We start from the raw sequence: 23,029 nt of genomic DNA, 5'->3' as shown, positions 1-23,029 counted from the left end.
TGATAACAGGGATGTAGCCCTGTTATTTTATATATATATATATATATATATATATATATATATATATTAGTTTATTCTTTTTTCTATGTTCCAGAAATTTATGTTAAAATGTCCCACCTCCAGAAATAAAGTCGAGTTGCTTTATACTTGTGCGGGATATGGGTGCTAAAAGAGTTAATGCAGGTCTATCAGATTCGGAAGATGCCATACGTCTTTATATACGTCGTTCCACACGTCGTTGGTATTTTATAATTTTAAAAAACAGTAATAGTTACTAAAAAAATCTGTCAGATTACCGGAATTATCTTTGTACTATAACATAAAATTTAAAAAAAATTAGTTTGAAAATTTTTTTACATTCATATTTAAAAATGTATCAATATTTGATTTTGTAAATTAAAGGGATTCCAATAATGTATTACCGTTTTTCTTAGATCTAAAATTATGCAAAATTATTGATAGGAAGTGAGCCGTGTTTGGAAGAGTTTACCTCTTACATAGAAAGGACGCTTGTGTTTCATGCTATATATCCTAACCATAAATTATTAAAATGCTAAATAATCTATTTTTTTAGTTATTTTAACCAAAATAAATAAAAAATAATGAAAAAGTATGAAAAATATGTTTAATAAAAATTCTTCGTCAAAGGGTTATAAGGATAAAATAGTGCTGTACGTTAAATACTTGCATCACATTCGCGATTAATCTTGTTTTAATACACAAAAAAATATTGTTTAAAAGAATCATTCGTCTTTTCTTAAAAGTAAACTTTAATTTTAAAGTAATTACGCTTTTATGACTTGAAATGTTATTTAGAAACCGTTAGAATTCGATGTTTTTTATTTGCATTCTCCCGTTTCTAAAGCTTTATTACAATTAAATACTGAAATTTTAATACAATTAAATAAAAATTTCTGTTCTCCATAAAAAAGCTCCATAATAAGCTCCGACACATTTATTTCTGCAATTATTTAACTAACACTGTTTATAATTCTTTTGTCAAACTTGTTATACCATTAAAAATCAAGCACCGCAGACATATTTTTGCATTATTAAAATAAAAATCGAAATAGATGGTAAAAAAAAAATGTCAAAATTTTCTTTACTTACTTGTTACGCACACGCAATTTTTTATTATTATTATTATTATTATTAGTTGTAGTAGTTAGTAATAGTAATATTAGTATTACAGATTATACAGATGACAGTCTTTCGTGCTAAACGAAATGAACTATTAGTTATCTTTCCTCCAGATGCATGTCATTCATTTTATGCGATGTGTAATTAAATTAAGACATTAAAGAATTATTAAATCAACCGCTCGTCAAGCAAGGTGACACCCTCCCATATTGTAACATTTATAAAAGTCATGTAATTTCCTTATCACGAAACCAATTCTGTCAAACCGTATCTTGAACCCGAAAACACCAGAAAAATCCCCTTTAAACCCAGCATCATTCAGCCCCGTCGCCATATAATGAAGGAACCCCGTGGGTTTCATGATTAAAGAACTTTTTTAAAACTAATAATAAGACCGGGGCTATTCATACACCCGTCATGTCATAATTATTTTACTGTCACTTTCTCTCTATGAGACATGGTAGTCATTTTGAAGAAAAGTCAGTCATCATCTGGCGATTATTGTGTTGTCAATGGGCGTTCCTTGCTAAGTCATTTGACTTGAATAGGCATTGTTTCTTGTCATTTAACTTGGCGAATTCCAAATGAAGTTGGCGAACGAGCGGCCTGACCCTACGTTTAATGTCATCCCGGGCATCAATTATATCTGGAGGGTAAATTTATTGCTATGATGGTTTGACCCCTGGGCCGAAAAGAGTTTATGAGCAGTTGCAGGCTCTTTTTTTTTAAAGCATCATGGCGGAAAGGATGTTTATCACGGATGATAAAATCCAGCTGAGATTAATGAGGATTTATTATTTCTTTTTTTTTTAATCATCAGTAAAGTTGTGTGTATTAAACTGTAGAAGATAAGAGGAGGATATTGAACTTTATGGGTAGAAAGAGTTAAACGTTTTTAGCTCTTCGATTATATGCTCTTAACTTAGATATTACTCTTAAATTGGATATTTACACTAGTTAATAATACTGTTTTTTAAAATGCAGTATTTTTTATCGACAAAGAATTAATTTTTTCATAGATTTATTTTCTTATTAATTTTTATTAACAGAGGTATAATCATCATTAATTATTCTGTCGTTATTATTATCTTTATTATTCTTATCTTTATTATTCTTATCTTTATTATTCTTATCTTTATTATTCTTATCTTTATTATTATTATTATTATTATCCTTATTATTATTTTTTACATTATATTTAATAGTATTATGATCTTGTTTTCTATTCTCATTATTTTTATTATCTTTATTATTATTTTTTACTTTATTGTTAATAGTATTATGATCTTTTTTTCTATTCTCATTATTTTTATTAATTGTTATCGTTATTATTATTGGGATAATTAGTGTGATATGATTATTATTATGATTATTATATTAGTACAGTTGTGTGTATTAAATTGAAGGTAAAAGGATATTGAACTATATCTGTAGAAAGAGTTACACGTTTCAATAAATTGGATATTTACCCTAATTAGTGATAGTGTTTTTAAAAATACAGTAAGAAATGTACTACGATTATTATTATTATGATTATTACTATTAATAATAATTTTATTGTTATTACTTAAATTTTACTTGAATTAGTCTAACAATTAGTTTTTACAGTTTAAATTTTAATTGGCATTTTTCTCTCATTGAAACGTGATTTTTCAGCATTTGTCATTACATCAATTGAGGATTATATAGAGTATTCTAATAATTTCGAAATAATATAATATAAATAGTCGAGCACATATCTGGTGGGGAAAAAGAGGTATTTAACATTTTAAAAAATGTCTTTTCGACGATAATAAAATTATAATATCCCTTTATTTCCAAGGAGAACAAAGTTAAATAAGATTTCAAAAAAAATACTGGATCAAACATGTATTTAGTTAAGTATCAATCCGCCATTGCTCGTCAGCTGCACGATGTAGCACTGCTCCGTAATATCACATGTGATATAGCTTTTTTACGACATACGTATTTATTACTAATTAATATATATTTATCCCACTTAATATATATTTATACTACTTAATATATATTTATACTATTAAATATATGTTTACACTAATTAAAATATTCTTCCAAGTTCTGTACTCTGAAGCAAATATTCTTATTACTGAGCACTTACTTATAACTTATCTAATTCATCTTTAAGTGACATTGATTTCCTTACTAACACTTTTTTTCCCAAATATAACTGCTTCGACTAACGAACTAAAATTGTTAAAAACTAATTAAAAAAATTTTTTAAAACTCAAAACCTTTTTTACAAAGATCACGACAAATAATTAAAAATTATGTAGTTCTAATTGGAAACTTTTATAGTTTAACTTATAACTTATATAGTTTACCTTCCTATAGTTAACTACTAGTACCTGTAATTTCCTAAGACGTGCACTTTTTTTCTGCACTTAAAAATAAACCTGTTTATGACAGCTATGAAAAAGAAATGAACTAAAAGTGTTTTGAACTGATTTCTAATTTTATTTTGAAGCTCAAAATCTTTTTTTCTTAAAAAAAATCGTGACAAGTAAATAAAAAATGGGTAGTTCTAATTTCGAGCTTTTATAGTTAAACTTGTAACTTGCATAGTTCACTTTCTAGTGCCAGTTATTTCCTTAAGACATATTTTTTTCTGTGCTTAAAGAAATAAAAATTTTCATAACAGCTTCGACTGAAGAATTAACTAAAATTGTTGTTGCTGTTGTCGACGATTAAGGCAAAGAGGGTGCTTGTTTTCCAGTGGTGCCATCTATGGCCAAGAATTTGACTTCTGCCGCACCCATACGCTTATGAGGCTGACCCATTCATACATCCATTCATTCATCAACAGATCATAATTTTGACCTGAACCAGAAAACGATCAATCTCCAAATCAGCACCTCCAGAGGTGTTGATTTGTTGTGGGAAAATGGAGGACTCTGTAACCCGACTGATTTAACGTGCACCAGTCACCATTTACTACACGGGAAATCTTCGGTCGGCTAGATGCGAACTCCTGTTCACAAATGTGAGTCCAGCGCCCTGCCAACCAATCTATCCCGGCCACTAAAATTGTTAAAAACTGATTTCGATTTTTATTTTGAAATTCGGAACCTTTTTCTTTTAAAAATGAATAAATCGTTACATAAATAAAAGTATGTAGTTCTAATTTGAGGTACATATCCGGTGAATCTTACGCGTTTGCGGAAAAAGTTGTCCCAGGTATGAACTTAAATTCCAATTTATTTTCTGCATTACAAACCCGTTACGCAAAAAGAACATAATTTCGTTTTATTTCATAATTAAGAAGAATAGTTTTGAAAAAAAAAATTATATTCACATGATGGGAAAAGGGTAGCGAATATTCATAATAATTAGTTTGTTGGAATATTTTTTAGAACAAATATGACGCCTGGAGTTCAGGTAATGCTTTAAAATAAAGGATAATAACCCTTAGTTAATCACGCATTTAATCGGGTTTTTAAATAATCCGCTTACTTAATGTAAAACCAAAAAGTAAAAAACTATCATGAGCTATTAGAAAATTTTTTTACATTTTTTAATTACTTCTGGTGTCGATAGTTTCTACTATTTCATTAGTTTGGAGCAATTTATAAAAGATCTATTGCAGTTTTATATAAGATCTATTTTTACAAGTTTTCATTTATAAAAATTTAAAAAAATTACTCATATTATAATTAAGAATCTTTATTTTTAAGTTTGTAGCACAATGAGAATAAAACATTTTCTTATAGAAGTCTTACACTGAGTAACGTACATTTTTCTTTTTGATGTAATGAAAAAACTAAGTTGGAATTTATTTTTTTGTCGTAACTAAGTTTCATTATCATAAATATCTTTATTGCTACAACTATATTTTCAACGATACTTCTTATATTTTAAAAAATATATATAAATATATAAGCACGTAGCATTTATGCTTTTGCATGTCTATTTAGTTTCCTTCCAAAAATAATTTTTGCTAATTACAAAAATTTTCCCAGGGCGTTCTATTCATGAAACGTAACGTACGTGAAAAAATAATGAAGCTAATTAAAATAAATGACGAAGGAGAGAACGCAAATTTCATTTTGCTTTTGTTTCAAGAACTATTTAAGTCATGTAGATTTTAAAGTTATTACATTTACCAACTCTATTTCTTGCTTAGAATTCTTTTTTTTTTAAATGTAATTTTAAAATTTATTACTTTTCTTTTTTCTTTTTTTTTTACTAATGAGCATTTTTTTTGCTGAAGATATAAATCTTTCCTCGGCTATTATTTTAAAAAAGAATAATTAGTAAAAAAAACTTTCGGCACTTTTTAAATATAATTATAATTAGCTCTATTTCTTTAAATAATATATTTAATTAAATGGTTAATTATTGAAAATTTAAGAACTGTTTCCATTCACAGCTTCTACTTAATGTATAAACTTTTCCGCGTCTTGAATAAAAATAAAAATATTGAAATTGTGTGCCATATGAAAATTTAAAACGTAATGAAGTATCTCTTGTTTATCTTGTTATTGAAATAAAAATAAAAATAAATTCAAAATTTTAGATTGCAAATTTTTACATTGTTTCAGTTAAAAAAAATTGTTCTATTACTGCTTTCTTGTTTCCTTAATAGTTACTCAGGATTGCCACTCCAGAGGAAGAATAGGGAAACCTGGAAAATACAGGGAATTTAAAATTCATTAAAATAACAAGGAAATTGCTGGGAATTTTGAATTTTTCGACACAAACTGGGAATTTTATTTCTTTTTTTTTTATCTTTTAAAAAATACAGAATTCTCAAAGAGCAATCTATGTGATCTTTAACGATAATAGTTTATATTAGCCGACCGCCCTTGCATCAGAAAGGTTCTGGATTCGAATCCCGGGCAAGACATGGATGTTCTTTCATTCTCTGTACTATCTGTCCTTACTGTCTCTATGTTTCTATATTTTTCCTGCAGCTAAAACTAGCATCGTTATCCTAATATAGCTCACAAGAGCGCAGTGAATGTGTGTTTCCTCTCAATATATTGTGCATAGCAGTGTTTCCCAAACTTATAACTTTTGTGTACCCTTTCTAAATTTTTCGTATCGCTGTGTACCACCAACAAAAAATGCATGTATTTTTTACTATAAAAAATTGCACAAAAGTTTAAAATCACAACTGGCAGTTGATACGACGAAATATTAACTGTTAACTCTGCAAAAAATAGCCAATAGAAAAATACGTAATCGTAAATTTTCATGGCTAGCTTTATTTTTAAATAAAATTTTTAAAAATTTTTGTTTGTTGCGAGATATTTCGCATAAGAGCGCGTACCCCCACTAAACTGTTCCCGTAACCCTGGGGGTACGCGTACCACACATTGGGAAACACTGGGATTTTTTTTACAGATATAAGTAGCAACCTGTTAATATTAAAATAGTATTAATACGTAAGAAATACATGAAATAATAATATATACATTAAATAACTTACTAAATACATTAAATAGGGTATTCATAGTTAAAGCCGAGACCAAAATGCGAAGTTCTTTATTTACAGGCTACGCACGCTACATCTGTCCTCTAAATTTTGAGAACGTTAAGCAATCGCGAGAATATTATATCGTAAACAAATATATCTATTATCTATATAATCTATAATGTGTGCTTATCTATCTAAGGTTTAGACTTTGCATTTTACTATCCATATTCGTTATTAAATTTATTTAAGTTTAACTTCAAATATCCAACCCAGAAGACAAGGAAATTCCTGGTTCAAGCATTGGAACAAATTAAGCTTCGTGGAAGAGTCTTTGATTTAACGAACTTGCATTTACGTTCGATGGAGGCTAAAACCATGCAAATTTCCCTCTATTAGCCCAGGACTAATCCCTGATTAGTCCACTATTAGGAGTATTTTAGTATTGTAGTAAGCTGGGATAAGTTTACGAATCGACCAGCCATCGCTGGTATTCGAACTTGGTTCAGCTCAGAGAAATGTGATTCGATATTATATTTATAACGTTTTGTGTGATTTTTGGGGTTGCATAAAATTTTTATAACTTGGTTTCCAAGTATAGAGAAGTTGGGAAATACCGAGCATCTTCTCAAGCGCATGCCAAATTCAAAACTGCATAATAAGAAATAAATGCATGAAATAATTTGAAGAAAAAAAAACTTCTAAATTTAATTTTATACTTCTTTTTAACTCATTCTTCTTTAAAAATCCCTATTTTACGATTCGATAATTATCGTTTTGGAAATTAAAAAAGAATATATTTCTGGTGATTAATTTACAATTATAATCACTAAGAATATTCAATGTAAAAAAAAAGAAAGAAAGAAAATATTTGTCCTTACAGCAACAACCAACGTTATTTGCTGTTACAACCACCGAGAAAAAAAGTTAATTTGTATGTGTAATGATGTTTCAATTTGTACTTATAGAACAATAAAAGATAATACTCAATTAGGTGAAACTTTCAAGTTGTGATGCTCATTTAAGGCTGTTGCGCGTAAGGAAGCTAAGTTTAAGGTTTAAGAAATGTTGTAAAATAAGCTTCTAATTTTTCTCAAACTTACATTCAATTATTATCGCAACAATTTCATCACAAAAAAGTGTCTTATTTTATTCAAAAACAACGCTACGTTTTCAGGCAAATTACTATTTTCTCAAAAAATTATTATCGTTTTCGTAAAGAGAATATGCTATCGTTTTCCCAAAAAAATCTACTATCGTTTTCACAAAAAAAAAAAAAAAAAATTTCTTCTTAAAAACGCATTATGTCGTTTTCTTAAAAAATATTCTATCGTTAAAAAAACACGCTATTATTTAGAAATTTAATGTGAGGAATAACTTTTTGTTTACATTCTGACACAGTTTTTCAATTTTACATTTTTCTATTGAAGGAAATTTACGAGCACTATGGCACGTTTAAGTGGGGGAAATTTAAAATCATTATATATACATTTTTAGAGAATTTATTTTTTTGTGAAAACGATAGAACTTGTTTTAAAAAAAGAAAACGATAATGAATGAAAAAAATATTGCATTTCAAAAATTATTTATAGATTGAAAGTTATGTTCAACATATTTTTTGTAGAATATATGAATTCTTGCTTTTCTACACTTTTAAAGAAATTGCTACATCATTCAATTTATTTTATAAGTAAAATCTTTTTCATTTCAGGGTTTGACATTCGGCAAGTCACTCGACATTTTTGGCATCGAAACATGAGCGTATTAAGATGGTCCAGCATTGGGCCTATCGGGGAAATTGGAGCGCAGCCAAATTGAAAGAAGTGTTCTTTTCTGTGAGCCGCAGGTGTAATCTTTTACAGGTACAGAAGACCATTTTCACTTCGAAATAATATATATATATATATATTTATTTTAACTTTAATGCAACGTCTTCAGTGACTGCGGGCTGCCAGATATTATATTTAACCTCAATTAAAATGAATAACAGTGTGGCGTGTGTTTAGTTCATTAGGCTCTTGGTGAAATATCATTCATCTGAAGGTTCTTTTACAAACACCGCTTCTCAAAGAATGCGCTTTTCATAAGTCCTTATCTTTTTGGCGTCAAACTTTTCGCCTGTTCCTGATATTGTAGAGAAATTTCTCGGCTTTCACTTAGTGTTGTTTGAATAGTTTCAAAAAACCAGCTGGTTAATTTAAATCTTTTAAGAGTGTAGATTATCTACTGATATTTTTCGATATCAAAGCGCGGGCAATTTTCATTTTTAGTTTTTTTTTATATTAACCTTATTTACAACGTTGTTCATAGTTCTTGAAATGTATAACCAGTTAGTTGCTTATAATATTTAGTTTTTTTTTATTTATATACTTTATGTACTCATCTTTTCAAATATATTATCACTAGGTGAAAAGTTTTCAAAACTAAATTTTAATTATTTTTTTCTCGTTATGTGAATATACTTTTATTTACTTTATCTTTTTACATACTTTTAATAAATTTATCTGACAAATCACAATTTTATCCAATAACAAATGACAACAAAAACAAATTTTATCGTAACTGTTTGATATTTTACCAGCTCCATCGCCTATGTCTTTTTTTTTAAATTTTTTTTTATCTCCAAGCCCTGAGCATGTACCTAGGTTATGAAAACCCTTAACCATATAGCCCAGGACTTGGCCACTGGTCCAGCTCCAGTCCAGTCCATCGCCTATGTCTGCATGACTTATTGACACCCCCTTTAAACTTTTTCTTCTGGTCATATATGACTTTTGAATTTAAGCACTAAGCCGAAGACAGACGTAGCCGTTGAATAGGAAAAATCTAGACACAAACCTTGTGCTTTGCATGGCTGTATAAACATGTCTAAGTATAAAAATAGTATTTCAAATAACAAAATCGCTTTCGATGCCTATAATACCTATACCTTGATAACTCCAGGGTAGCTCGCAACTTTCCAGAACTTTCCTTTACCCAAGGGAATGGCGAAAAAATATATATTTTGCTTTTATTCCGTCCAACACACCCCCAAGAACAAAAACACAAAAAGGACATTCGAAAAATCTGATTCAAAACATATCTTGCAAGAAGTTTGAAATCTAGCTTATACAGCACGATTCTTTTTCTAAAAAAACTTCGAAGCAGAACACGCACCCCACTCCGAATCTCCTGCTTCATGTCCGTGTCTGTATATCCAGAGGAACCTATTCCCTACTTTTATCCCTACAGCCAACGAACCACCTTCTTTTTTCCCTTAAACTACTTCCAGATATGTGGCATTGTAACAACTCCAGTCGAAAAGATAGGTAAGGCACGTACTTCAAGTAAGCATCCCATATATTCCATAGGAATAAATAAAACGGAAAGGTTTGACATTCGGAAATTTTTAGCCACCCCATACAGAAATATATCTCTCTGGGTAGAATGGTGTATGTTGACGATATAGTCATCGATTCATAATGCCACTTGCCGCCTCTGCAGACATCGTTGGTTATTTTTCAGTGTCGTCGCTTTTTTTTTGGGACTGTTCATATCAAACATGTATGCTTACGCAGTTCCATCTTTATTGGTTCGTGATGATCGAAGTTTTTTTTCTGCTTTACTTTTTTTTTTTTACTCGTGAAAAAATGTTTGACAGGTGGGTGCACGTCGTGAATAAAATCTAACGGCTTTTTGAATAAAGTCTAACGGCTTTTTGAAAATTTAATCTTTACTTGTGCAGCGTGCTCTACCTTTAGAGATACGGCATGCAGCTCCATTTTCACGAATATTGGAGCAACTGTGAAAATGACTTGGACTTTTTTCTTTGCCATTTCTAAAGGAAGCAACGGAAATAGTATTTGTTCAGTTGTCGCTCAGCTATTCGACTGTGGACGGTGGTTTTGTAGGGGGCGAAAGCGAGTGCGTATAGACAAATAGGCGAAACGTGCGCAGAGATAGATTATTCCAATGTTTTCATACGTGATTCCAATTTTAATGTGCATGGACGAGGCAGGTGGGTGGAAGGAAAGGAAGTCAGTGTTATATGCACTGAATATGTTACTTTATTCGTTTTAAAAATCGGAAATATATGATTTAAATATTTGGATGGTTTTTAGTTTGGTTATTTTTTTCTTTTTAATATTTATGCGTAAAATATTTACAATTTATTTACATTCTGCATATATTTTTGAAAAAGCTTTTAGTCCTAAAACGAACAAAAATAATAAAATTAAAATACAGTTTAGTGAAGGGTAAGTTTAATTGCAAAACTTTTTTATATTATTATTTAGTGGTTATCTTAACTCGCAGACTCCTACTATTTTGAATTTAGCAGCCACCCTAACTGAAGTCTTACAATAGTCACCTCAAGTTCTGAAGTGATTATCCCTTATGAAAGTTGAGTGTTCTGTTTCCAATAACATATTGCTATGATTTTTTTCAAAAAAAAAGTTTTTTGTAACTTTATTAACAGCATAATTACATAAAAAACGTTAAATTTCCAATTAATTTCCATTAGATTGGCGAATCAGGTAAACCAATTTTGTGGGATGGTTTGCATCGCACGAAGTTTATTCTCAATCTGATTAAACACCTCATCGGTTAGGGAAAATTCTTTCCCAAACTTAACTTTTGTGTCCGACCGAACTGTGTAGGGGTCAGGGAACTGGCCTTGCATCAGAAAGGTTCTGGGTTCGAATCCCGGGCAAGGCATGGATGTTGTTTCATTCTCTGTACTATCTGTCTTTACTGCGGGAGCAACGTTGGCCCACCTAATATGGTTCCCTTGAAAGAGTGACCTACAAATCTGTCTTGTAAATGCCTGAAGTGGCGAAATGTTAACACAGGTGGGCATTGGAGAAAGAAAAAAAACTTTTGTAGGGATTAAAATATATTCTAGTCGTTCAACTTGCCACAAGTTCGGTTTTTCTTCAACCTACCAATTTAGTTTTCCTTGGTTGCAAGTTCGGAAATCAATTGTTACAACATATCTGACAGGTGGATGTATTATAACAGAAAATAACAATACCGCAAATGTGAGAGGAAGTTAAATGTGTGATTCATATTTGTATATTTTAGGAAATGAATCGGGAATCATCTTAGTTAATTCTGTTCGAAATCAATTAACCAACTTAAATTAGATAGCTCCCATTTCAATGACCTTCTCCATTCACCATTGTCAGAAATGATCATCATTACTTCAGGTGCAGTAAACATACTTCATGCGCCTATCTTTTGCAGTTCCACTTCTATAATCTCTGTTTTTAAATTTTTTTTTAAATGTAAGAATAAGAGTTGCTGCAACCAAGTAAGTTAGTCCTATTTCAGGCTTGTCTGATTGGAAATTGTGAATTATGCTGCCCGGCTACTTGGCTGGTCTCGTTCCCTGTTGAGTGTGTTTAAAATATACATACTGACTTTTTTTTAATAAGTTATAAGTTTTTAATAAGTTATAAGTTAGTTTATAAGTTTTTAATAAGTTATAAGTTAGGTTATAAGTTTTTAATAAGTTATAAGTTAGGTGATAGGTTTTTAATAAGTTATAAGTTAGGTTATAAGTTTTTAATAAGTTATTTTCTTAGAACTAGTTGGAACTAATAGTTATTTATCTACTCTATTCTGTTTTTAAGTTAATATAGCGAAAATTAATCTATGATTTTCAAGTTCTCAAAAAAGACTAATTTTAAACTTCATCGTAAATCTAATTTTGTTAGTTAATCTAATTAGTTGTAACACTATTTTTTTTTCAGAATTAACTTTATTCTAATTTTGTTTGTTTTTTCTAAATCCGAGATGGAAATTATTTTATTTTATCCAGAGTGATATATTATTGCAATAGAAATATAATATTATTTACATTTGTAAAAAATGTATATATTTATTGGACGCAGACCGTTGTGACAAATACTGAATTTCTAACAGACTTTTACTACTGTTTATATATTTTATGTCTATAAATTTTCCTTCCCACATTTACCAAGTAATAAAACGAAATTTACAGTAAAAGCAGCTATAAATCCTTATTTTGTTCAAGATATATGTACACCTTTATTATCTATCTTTAACTCTTCTGATATTTCAATTTCGCAGCTCTACCCAGCCTTATCAATTGTAAAATACTTTTGCGCATTTTAGTTATTTAAATTTAGCGTATAAATGTATTGCACACAAATGTTTAATTTGCACAACTAAAGCAAAAGATTCTATAACTATATCCTTGTGTCTTGCAGCATTTTCTAAATGAAAAATTATTATCTTATTATATCAGAAAAATATTTATTCATAATTTTAAATCTAGGGATTTTTTTTTAAAGTTAGTAAAATTTTGTCTATTTTCTTCGGTTTCATATAACAAATTAATATTTATCAGCGTTTAATATAATATTTATTAGCACTAATATAATATTTATTAGCGTTTCAAAAAATTTTGCTGATGTCTAAGATCAATCGGTAGTAGGTTTCAAATTGTGTATCGAATGTTCATAATTAATTTTATTAGTTCAAAGAATTATTTGAGCATTAATTATACAACACAAAATCTTTTCATTTATACTCAATAAATCTGATATTCTATCGTATTTCTTTAGAAGTTTCAAATGTTTCTAATTCTGCCCTACTAAATAAAAGTAACTATCCTATGACTTTCCTATCTAAAATATTTGCTTAAAATCTTTGTTGGCACTGTGTCTACCTCATTTTTCATTTATCAATTCTTCACATGGCACATTTACAAATTTTTCAATTTCATGACATAAAAATCCTTTTTAAGAAACAGTAAATCAAGCTCTTATAATAATGAATGCTTAAATTCATGAAATTTCAATTATTTTTCCCGATTCTGTTGCCGGCATTTCATCATTTGCATATGAATAAACGTCAACCGCTTCTGGTAAAAGAAAGTATATCAAGTATTCAACTAAATCATGCCTGCTAGGCTTATCTCTGAACAGGAAAATTTTTCCAACAAAAAAAAAGGAAAATAAATAGCGATATAAAAATAAAATTCACATCGCATTCTAAAGAATCACAAAAAAAGAAATACTATTTTCTGAAAGCATTGATATTCCAGACGCTTTTGTTATTTTTCCAAGTCCTGTTTCCAGAAAACAGAATGGTAGACTAGAGGGGGGAGGGTTGAAAATGCCATAGTCCGCGATTATTGTCCTATCTATCCAGTTTCTGGGAATCGGGAATGATTGATGCATCTAAGAGTTGGTAAAGCTCAGAGGAATTTTGTTGGGTATTAAATCCTTTCTTATCATTCCATGCTATTCATATTTCTGTAACACTTTTACTTGAGTGATTATATCGAAATGGCGAAAAATAACGTATCTAATCGTTTCAGAAATGCGCCGCTACTCGAAATAGAATGCAATCTGGAAAAGTCTATTATTTTATAAGAATAAAATTTTCTGCCTGGCTTTGGTGCATTTTATATAGAAATTAATAAATAAATAATAAGAGATCAACAAAAGGAACTTATTGCATGAATAATTTCCTTTTGTTCGTAACACTTAAAATTCGAGATTTAGCTTAGAAAATTGTTTACTAATTATCGATCCCAAAATAGCATTTACGCCGATTCTCAAAATGGAATTAATCTTAGAAAATCAGTCATTTTTCTTAAGTAAAAATTTCTGGTCATTTCCTTCCTTGCTTTGGATATTTTTAGTATGTAAATAAATAAATTAAAGTAACAGAATAGGAACTTTTTAGAAGCATAATGTGACTGTTATTCTAGGTCAAGTCTAGTTATTTTATGAGAATAATTCTTTGTGAAAACTATTTACCAATTATCGGTCTTAAAATGCATTTTTACACTAATACTCAAAACGGAATGAATCTTGGAAAGTCTGTCATTTTATAAAAACAAAACTCTCTGTCTTGGTTTGGTGCATTTCTTATAGAAATAAATAAATTAATATAACAGAATAGGAAATTCTTATGATCATAATGCGATTCTTTTTCTAGGTCAAGAGTAGTTATTTTATGAGAATAATTCTTTGTGAAAACTATTTATCAACTATCGGTCTTAAAATGCATTTTTACACTAATACTCAAAACAGAATGAATCTTGGAAAGTCTGTCATTTTATAAAAACAAAACTCTCTGTCTTGGTTTGGTGCATTTCATATAGAAATAAATTAATATAACAGAATAGGAAATTCTTATAATCGTAATGCGATTCTTTTTCTAGATCTAGACTAATTATTTTATGAGAATAATTCTTTGTGAAAACTATTTACCAACTATCGGTCTTGGAATGCATTTTTACTCTAATACTCAAAACGGAATGAATCTTGGAAAGTCTGTAATTTTATAAAAACAAAACTCTCTGTCTTGGTTTGGTGCATTTCTTATAGAAATAAATAAATTAATATAACAGAATAGGAAATTCTTATGATCATAATGCGATTCTTTTTCTAGATCTAGACTAATTATTTTATGAGAATAATTCTTTGTGAAAACTATTTACCAACTATCGGTCTTGGAATGCATTTTTACTCTAATACTCAAAACGGAATGAATCTTGGAAAGTCTGTAATTTTATAAAAACAAAACTCTCTGTCTTGGTTTGGTGCATTTCTTATAGAAATAAATAAATTAATATAACAGAATAGGAAATTCTTATGATCATAATGCGATTCTTTTTCTAGGTCAAGAGTAGTTATTTTATGAGAATAATTCTTTGTGAAAACTATTTATCAACTATCGGTCTTAAAATGCATTTTTACACTAATACTCAAAACGGAATGAATCTTGGAAAGTCTGTCATTTTATAAAAACAAAACTCTCTGTCTTGGTTTGGTGCATTTCTTATAGAAATAAATAAATTAATATAACAGAATAGGAAATTCTTATGATCATAATGCGATTCTTTTTCTAGGTCAAGAGTAGTTATTTTATGAGAATAATTCTTTGTGAAAACTATTTATCAACTATCGGTCTTAAAATGCATTTTTACACTAATACTCAAAACAGAATGAATCTTGGAAAGTCTGTCATTTTATAAAAACAAAACTCTCTGTCTTGGTTTGGTGCATTTCATATAGAAATAAATTAATATAACAGAATAGGAAATTCTTATAATCGTAATGCGATTCTTTTTCTAGATCTAGACTAATTATTTTATGAGAATAATTCTTTGTGAAAACTATTTACCAACTATCGGTCTTGGAATGCATTTTTACTCTAATACTCAAAACGGAATGAATCTTGGAAAGTCTGTAATTTTATAAAAACAAAACTCTCTGTCTTGGTTTGGTGCATTTCTTATAGAAATAAATAAATTAATATAACAGAATAGGAAATTCTTATGATCATAATGCGATTCTTTTTCTAGATCTAGACTAATTATTTTATGAGAATAATTCTTTGTGAAAACTATTTACCAACTATCGGTCTTGGAATGCATTTTTACTCTAATACTCAAAACGGAATGAATCTTGGAAAGTCTGTAATTTTATAAAAACAAAACTCTCTGTCTTGGTTTGGTGCATTTCTTATAGAAATAAATAAATTAATATAACAGAATAGGAAATTCTTATGATCATAATGCGATTCTTTTTCTAGGTCAAGAGTAGTTATTTTATGAGAATAATTCTTTGTGAAAACTATTTATCAACTATCGGTCTTAAAATGCATTTTTACACTAATACTCAAAACAGAATGAATCTTGGAAAGTCTGTCATTTTATAAAAACAAAACTCTCTGTCTTGGTTTGGTGCATTTCATATAGAAATAAATTAATATAACAGAATAGGAAATTCTTATAATCGTAATGCGATTCTTTTTCTAGATCTAGACTAATTATTTTATGAGAATAATTCTTTGTGAAAACTATTTACCAACTATCGGTCTTGGAATGCATTTTTACTCTAATACTCAAAACGGAATGAATCTTGGAAAGTCTGTAATTTTATAAAAACAAAACTCTCTGTCTTGGTTTGGTGCATTTCTTATAGAAATAAATAAATTAATATAACAGAATAGGAAATTCTTATGATCATAATGCGATTCTTTTTCTAGATCTAGACTAATTATTTTATGAGAATAATTCTTTGTGAAAACTATTTACCAACTATCGGTCTTGGAATGCATTTTTACTCTAATACTCAAAACGGAATGAATCTTGGAAAGTCTGTAATTTTATAAAAACAAAACTCTCTGTCTTGGTTTGGTGCATTTCTTATAGAAATAAATAAATTAATATAACAGAATAGGAAATTCTTATGATCATAATGCGATTCTTTTTCTAGATCTAGACTAATTATTTTATGAGAATAATTCTTTGTGAAAACTATTTACCAACTATCGGTCTTGGAATGCATTTTTACTCTAATACTCAAAACGGAATGAATCTTGGAAAGTCTGTAATTTTATAAAAACAAAACTCTCTGTCTTGGTTTGGTGCATTTCTTATAGAAATAAATAAATTAATATAACAGAATAGGAAATTCTTATGATCATAATGCGATTCTTTTTCTAGGTCAAGAGTAGTTATTTTATGAGAATAATTCTTTGTGAAAACTATTTATCAACTATCGGTCTTAAAATGCATTTTTACTCTTAATACTCAAAACGAAATGAATCTTGGAAAGTCTGTAAATTTATAAAAAAATCAAAAAAAATCTCTGTCTTGGTTTGGTGCATTTCTTATAGAAATAAATAAAATATAACAGAATAGGAAATTCTTATTATCATAATGCTATTCTTTTTCTAGGTCTAAACTAGTTATTTTATGAGAATAATTCTTTGTGAAAACTATTTACTAACTCAAAATAGAATTTTCACTGATTCTCAAAACATAGTGAATCTTGGAAAGTCGGTATCATTTTATAAAAGTAAAACTTTCAAGTGACTTTTTACCTTACTTTGGTGCTTTTCATATAGAAATGAACAATTTAGTGTAACAGAATCACAATTTTTTTACAGGCGTAATGTGGTTTTTATTCTTGGGAAATCTAATCTAGTTATTTTGTGAGAATAATTCTTTGTGAAAACTATTTACCAACTATCGGTTCTCAAATGCATTTTTAAGCTAATACTCAAAACGGAATGAATCTTGGAAAGTCTATAATTTTACAAAAACTAAACTCTCTGTCTTGGTTTGGTGCATTATTATATAGAAATAAATAAATTAATATAACAGAATAAGAAATTCTTAAAATCATAATGCGATTCTTTTCCTAGGTCAAGACTAGTTATTTTATGAGAATAATTCTTTGTGAAATCTATTTTCTAACTATCGATCTTAAAATAAAATTTACACCGATACTTCAAACGAAACGAATGTTTAGAAGTCTATTATTTTATAAAAATAAAACTTCCTGCCTTGCTTTGTTGCATTTCATATAGAAATAAATAAATTAATATAATAAAATAGAAACTTATAAGCATAATGTGGTTCTTATTTTAGATAAGTCTAGTTATTTCATGAGATTAATTCTTCGTGAAAACTATTTTCGAACTATGAATCTTAAAATAAAATTTACAGCAATACTCAAAACGTAATAAATCTTGGAAAATATGTAATTTTATATAAATAAAACTTTCTGGTGGCTTTCTGCCTTGCTTTGGAGTTTTACAAATGGAAGTAAATAGATTAATATAACAGAATGGGAAATTTTATAAGCAAAATTTGGCTCTTATTCTGAGAAAGTGTAGTCGCGCTATTTTATGAGAATAATACTTAGTGAAAAATCTCTACTAAATACCCATCTTGAATAGAATTTACATCGATATTCAAAACTGAATAAATCTCGGAAGCTTATCATTTTCTAAAAATAAATCCTTCTGGCGATTTTTTGCCTTGCGTTTCTGCATTTCATCAGGAAATTATATAAATAAATGAAAATTACGGAATAGGAGCTTGTTTGTTTAATGATCTTAGCCCCACTGTTATTGCGATTTTATTTATGATTTCTTTATGAAAATTGTGAGCTTTTGACCACGTCCGTTGTTCTATTCTCTGTTAAATGCTTTGTTTTTAGCATAACCATATATAATTTTTTTAAATCGTCGATGCTAAAAAATGGAGTATTATCTAGGAAAGTCTGATTTTACGAGCGTAATTAATTATGAAAAGTACTAGGAGGCTCCGCCCCCTTCTCGCTAACGCTCGCCAACCCCCGAGAATTGCTACGCAATCCTATGCGGTTCACGCCGTGAACCATGGCTTGCTGCGCTCGCTCGCCAATGAACACAATGTTCTAGCACAAAGACATAATATATTATCATCAAAGACATAGTATTTTATCATCAAAGACATAGTATTGTACTTATGTAGAAGAATTCTACCAATGCTCTTATCGGCTTTTAAAAAAGTATATTAGTTATTTAGATTAGACATGGTGAAAAAATCAAAACATTAGCTAAATAAGAAACATATTAGCAAAATAAATTATTAAATATTGCTTCACTAATATTCTGCATTTTAAAGCGTGAAAATTCAATGCATAAATAAACGCGAAATATAAAAAAAATTCAATGCATTCAATACAAACACTTAAACGTTTTTTAGACGTTAAGGTAGCTCCCAGTAGAAAAATATCAATTCAACAGCGGCCTTTTAAAGCATTCTCACTTCAATTAATTAATTAATTCCTAATTGAGTTTAAATTAAATATTGTCATGTTTTTAGTGCATGAATCTGAATTGAACAACCTGATAATGCTCACTCTGTTTATTGTTATCTGGTTGCTCACTACGTGCTCTTGCGCGCCGAATCCAATCAATTAAAAATGAAAACTGTTGCCAGCGCGAGAAAAGAAATATCATCGGTTTTATTGATACATACATACATACATACGTACGTATTAGCGTTTTATATAATATAGATATTTAACTATCGACCTCAAAATAGAATTCACATCGATACTCAATTTAGAATAAATCTAGAAAAATAACATTTCATAAAAATAAATCTTAGTGGTGATTTTATTCCTTGCTTTGGGGCATTTCATATATAAATAAAAATAACAGAATGTGAACTTCCGGTTTGCGTAATACTTTTTTTGTGACCCGACATATTTAACGTGCACCAGTCACCGTTAACTACAAGGGGAGTCTCCGACCAGTGGAGATCAAAATCACGACCTATTGGACGTGGGCACAAGGCCCTACCAACCAGGCTATTCCGGCCCCTATAATAATTATAATAATCATATCAATTATTATAATTGATATGATTAACGTCAAATAATCTTACGTCGATACAGTAAATAGTATACAATTTACACTGAGAATATGGGAGAGAATTACTAGAATATGGCAAAATATACCGTGCTTCTTGCTCTATGGAATCACAAAAAAACTCGGTAATTTTTACCGATGCGCTTTGGTAAAGATTTTGATAAAATTAACAATAAAATATGGTCATATAATATGTGATAAAATTTGGTAATTTTATCATAACTTACAGCATGGCATAAAATCCATTTATTCTATTAAATTATTTTTCATTATTGTATTTTTTACTAAATGTATAGTAATAAGGACTATAATTTTAAAAACTAGAATTAATGAATGGTTTAAATGACACATATTTTGGTCTTATTAACAAGAATTATTATTTTTGTTTTATCAGAAATGTCATTGTCATAGAGAACGGTAATGTTATCAGAATTATTTTCTATGTGTTGAAAAATCTATTATTTTACAAAAATCAATTTTTTCCGTTAATTCAATGCATATTACATAAATATTAGTAAATATTACATGTTTTTTTATATATAGTAAATATACAAAGAGTCATCATTAAATATACTCGTAATATTTTCTCCTTTCATAGTTGTTTCCAGAAAATACTTCATTATTTTTTTTTTAAGAAACAATAGTGGTTGAATTTCTTTTTCTTTTGCTATATCAACTTAATTCTGCACTCTGATCAACAAAATATAGCAATCTCCATCACGAAATATCCATCCCTTTCGGGTAGTGGCTACGTCACCCGAAATTACGACCGCCGAGAAAGCAGTTCCCTTCTACGAAAATGCTGGCTCGCATTAAAAGGTTTCTTTACGATGCTCGTTAACCGGACAGTGGTTCACAAGACGATGTCATCAAGTCCGGTCACTTCGCAGATACGACGATGACCGATACCAGCCGCATGTGTTCGTGTACTTACAACTTCTTGCAAGATTGCAACCGAATGCAGTACAATAAAAGGGCAGAGAAACCGTTATGAGAAACTCGCTGCTCCCCTAATAGCATCACTTTACTGCGAGAAAAGTGGATTTATGAAGTACTTCTGTTCCTTGATAAAAGAGTACATAGCTGCTCGCTTATCGCACATTTGTTGGCCATTGGGAAGACCCACGCAAAACTGGCTACATTATCGATTCGATGTTTCTGGTTTAAGTGGCCTGGAAGAGGAAGAACAAAAAATTTTGGCTAAAAGGTTTCGAACTCTCTTAATTAATGGTTACGGTTGGCTGCTTTCCTGAAATTTGTTGTCATTATTGATTACTTGACAGTTTTAGCGTTGTATAAGTATTCTGAATTTTGTGAAATTGTGCTACGTAGCTGGCTGTGAAGTTATAGATTACTTGTGTTAGAGACTGGATAAAATCATCAACATAGTTCTTATATAAAGCAGTGATATAATTATTTAACTTCGTATGCTATGTAGTTCTAAATTACTTGTGTTAGACTGGATAAAATCATCAACATAGTTCTTATATAAAGCAGTGATATAATTATTTAACTTCGTATGCTATGTAGTTCTAAATTACTTGTGTTAGAGACTGGATAAAACTACATCATGAACGTAATTCTTATATAGCGCAGTGATATAATTATTTAACTTCGTGTACTATGTAGTTCTAAATTACTTGTGTTAGAGACTGGATAAAAATACATCATCAACGTAATTCTTATATAGAGCAGTGATATAATTATTTAACTTCGTGCACTGTGTAGTTCTAAATTACTTGTGTTAGACTGGATAAAATCATCAACATAGTTCTTATATAAAGCAGTGATATAATTATTTAACTTCGTATGCTATGTAGTTCTAAATTGCTTGTGTTAGAGACTGGATAAAAATACATCATGAACGTAATTCTTATATAGCGCAGTGATATAATTATTTAACTTCGTGTACTATGTAGTTCTAAATTACTTGTGTTAGAGACTGGATAAAAATACATCATGAACGTAATTCTTATATAGAGCAGTGATATAATTATTTAACTTCGTGCACTGTGTAGTTCTAAATTACTTGTGTTAGACTGGATAAAATCATCAACATAGTTCTTATATAAAGCAGTGATATAATTATTTAACTTCGTATGCTATGTAGTTCTAAATTACTTGTGTTAGAGACTGGATAAAAATACATCATGAACGTAATTCTTATATAGCGCAGTGATATAATTATTTAACTTCGTGTACTATGTAGTTCTAAATTACTTGTGTTAGAGACTGGATAAAAATACATCATGAACGTAATTCTTATATAGAGCAGTGATATAATTATTTAACTTCGTGCACTGTGTAGTTCTAAATTACTTGTGTTAGACTGGATAAAATCATCAACATAGTTCTTATATAAAGCAGTGATATAATTATTTAACTTCGTATACTGTGTAGTTCTAAATTGCTTGTGTTAGAGACTGGTTAAAAATACATCATCAACATAATTCTTATATAGAGCAGTGATATAATTATTTAACTTCGTGTGCTGTGTAGTTCTAAATTACTTGTGTTGAGACTGGATAAAAATACATCATCAACATAATTCTTATATAGAGCAGTGATATAATTTTTTAACTTCGTGTACTATGTAGTTCTAAATTACTTGTGTTAGAGGCTGGATAAAAATACATCATGAACGTAATTCTTATATAGCGCAGTGATATAATTATTTAACTTCGTGTACTATGTAGTTCTAAATTACTTGTGTTGAGACTGGATAAAAATACATCATCAACATAATTCTTATATAGAGCAGTGATATAATTTTTTAACTTTGTGTACTATGTAGTTCTAAATTACTTGTGTTAGAGACTGGATAAAAATACATCATGAACGTAATTCTTATATAGCGCAGTGATATAATTATTTAACTTCGTGTACTATGTAGTTCTAAATTACTTGTGTTAGAGACTGGATAAAAATACATCATGAACGTAATTCTTATATAGAGCAGTGATATAATTATTTAACTTCGTGCACTGTGTAGTTCTAAATTACTTGTGTTAGACTGGATAAAATCATCAACATAGTTCTTATATAAAGCAGTGATATAATTATTTAACTTCGTATACTGTGTAGTTCTAAATTGCTTGTGTTAGAGACTGGTTAAAAATACATCATCAACATAATTCTTATATAGAGCAGTGATATAATTATTTAACTTCGTGTGCTGTGTAGTTCTAAATTACTTGTGTTGAGACTGGATAAAAATACATCATCAACATAATTCTTATATAGAGCAGTGATATAATTTTTTAACTTCGTGTACTATGT

The 23,029-nt window shown here is 29.1% G+C and overlaps 1 long non-coding RNA gene across 3 annotated transcripts in view; it reads left to right on the top strand.

The window, feature by feature from the left end:
• LOC139425001 (uncharacterized) overlaps window positions 1–23,029 on the top strand; it is a 168,263-nt gene that overhangs the window by 98,462 nt on the left and 46,772 nt on the right. For all 3 annotated transcript variants that reach the window (XR_015431392.1, XR_011636152.2, XR_015431391.1), the window contains exon 4: window positions 8,286–8,436. This is a non-coding gene — a long non-coding RNA (uncharacterized LOC139425001). The remainder of the gene's footprint in view (window positions 1–8,285; window positions 8,437–23,029) is intronic.

Source organism: Parasteatoda tepidariorum, chromosome 2 (assembly GCF_982258835.1).
Source record: "Parasteatoda tepidariorum strain Cologne lab strain chromosome 2, Ptep-v5.0, whole genome shotgun sequence".
NCBI lineage: Eukaryota > Metazoa > Arthropoda > Arachnida > Araneae > Theridiidae > Parasteatoda > Parasteatoda tepidariorum.
Note: the sequence above shows the minus strand (reverse complement) of the source record. Positions and strands in the feature narration are given on the sequence as shown.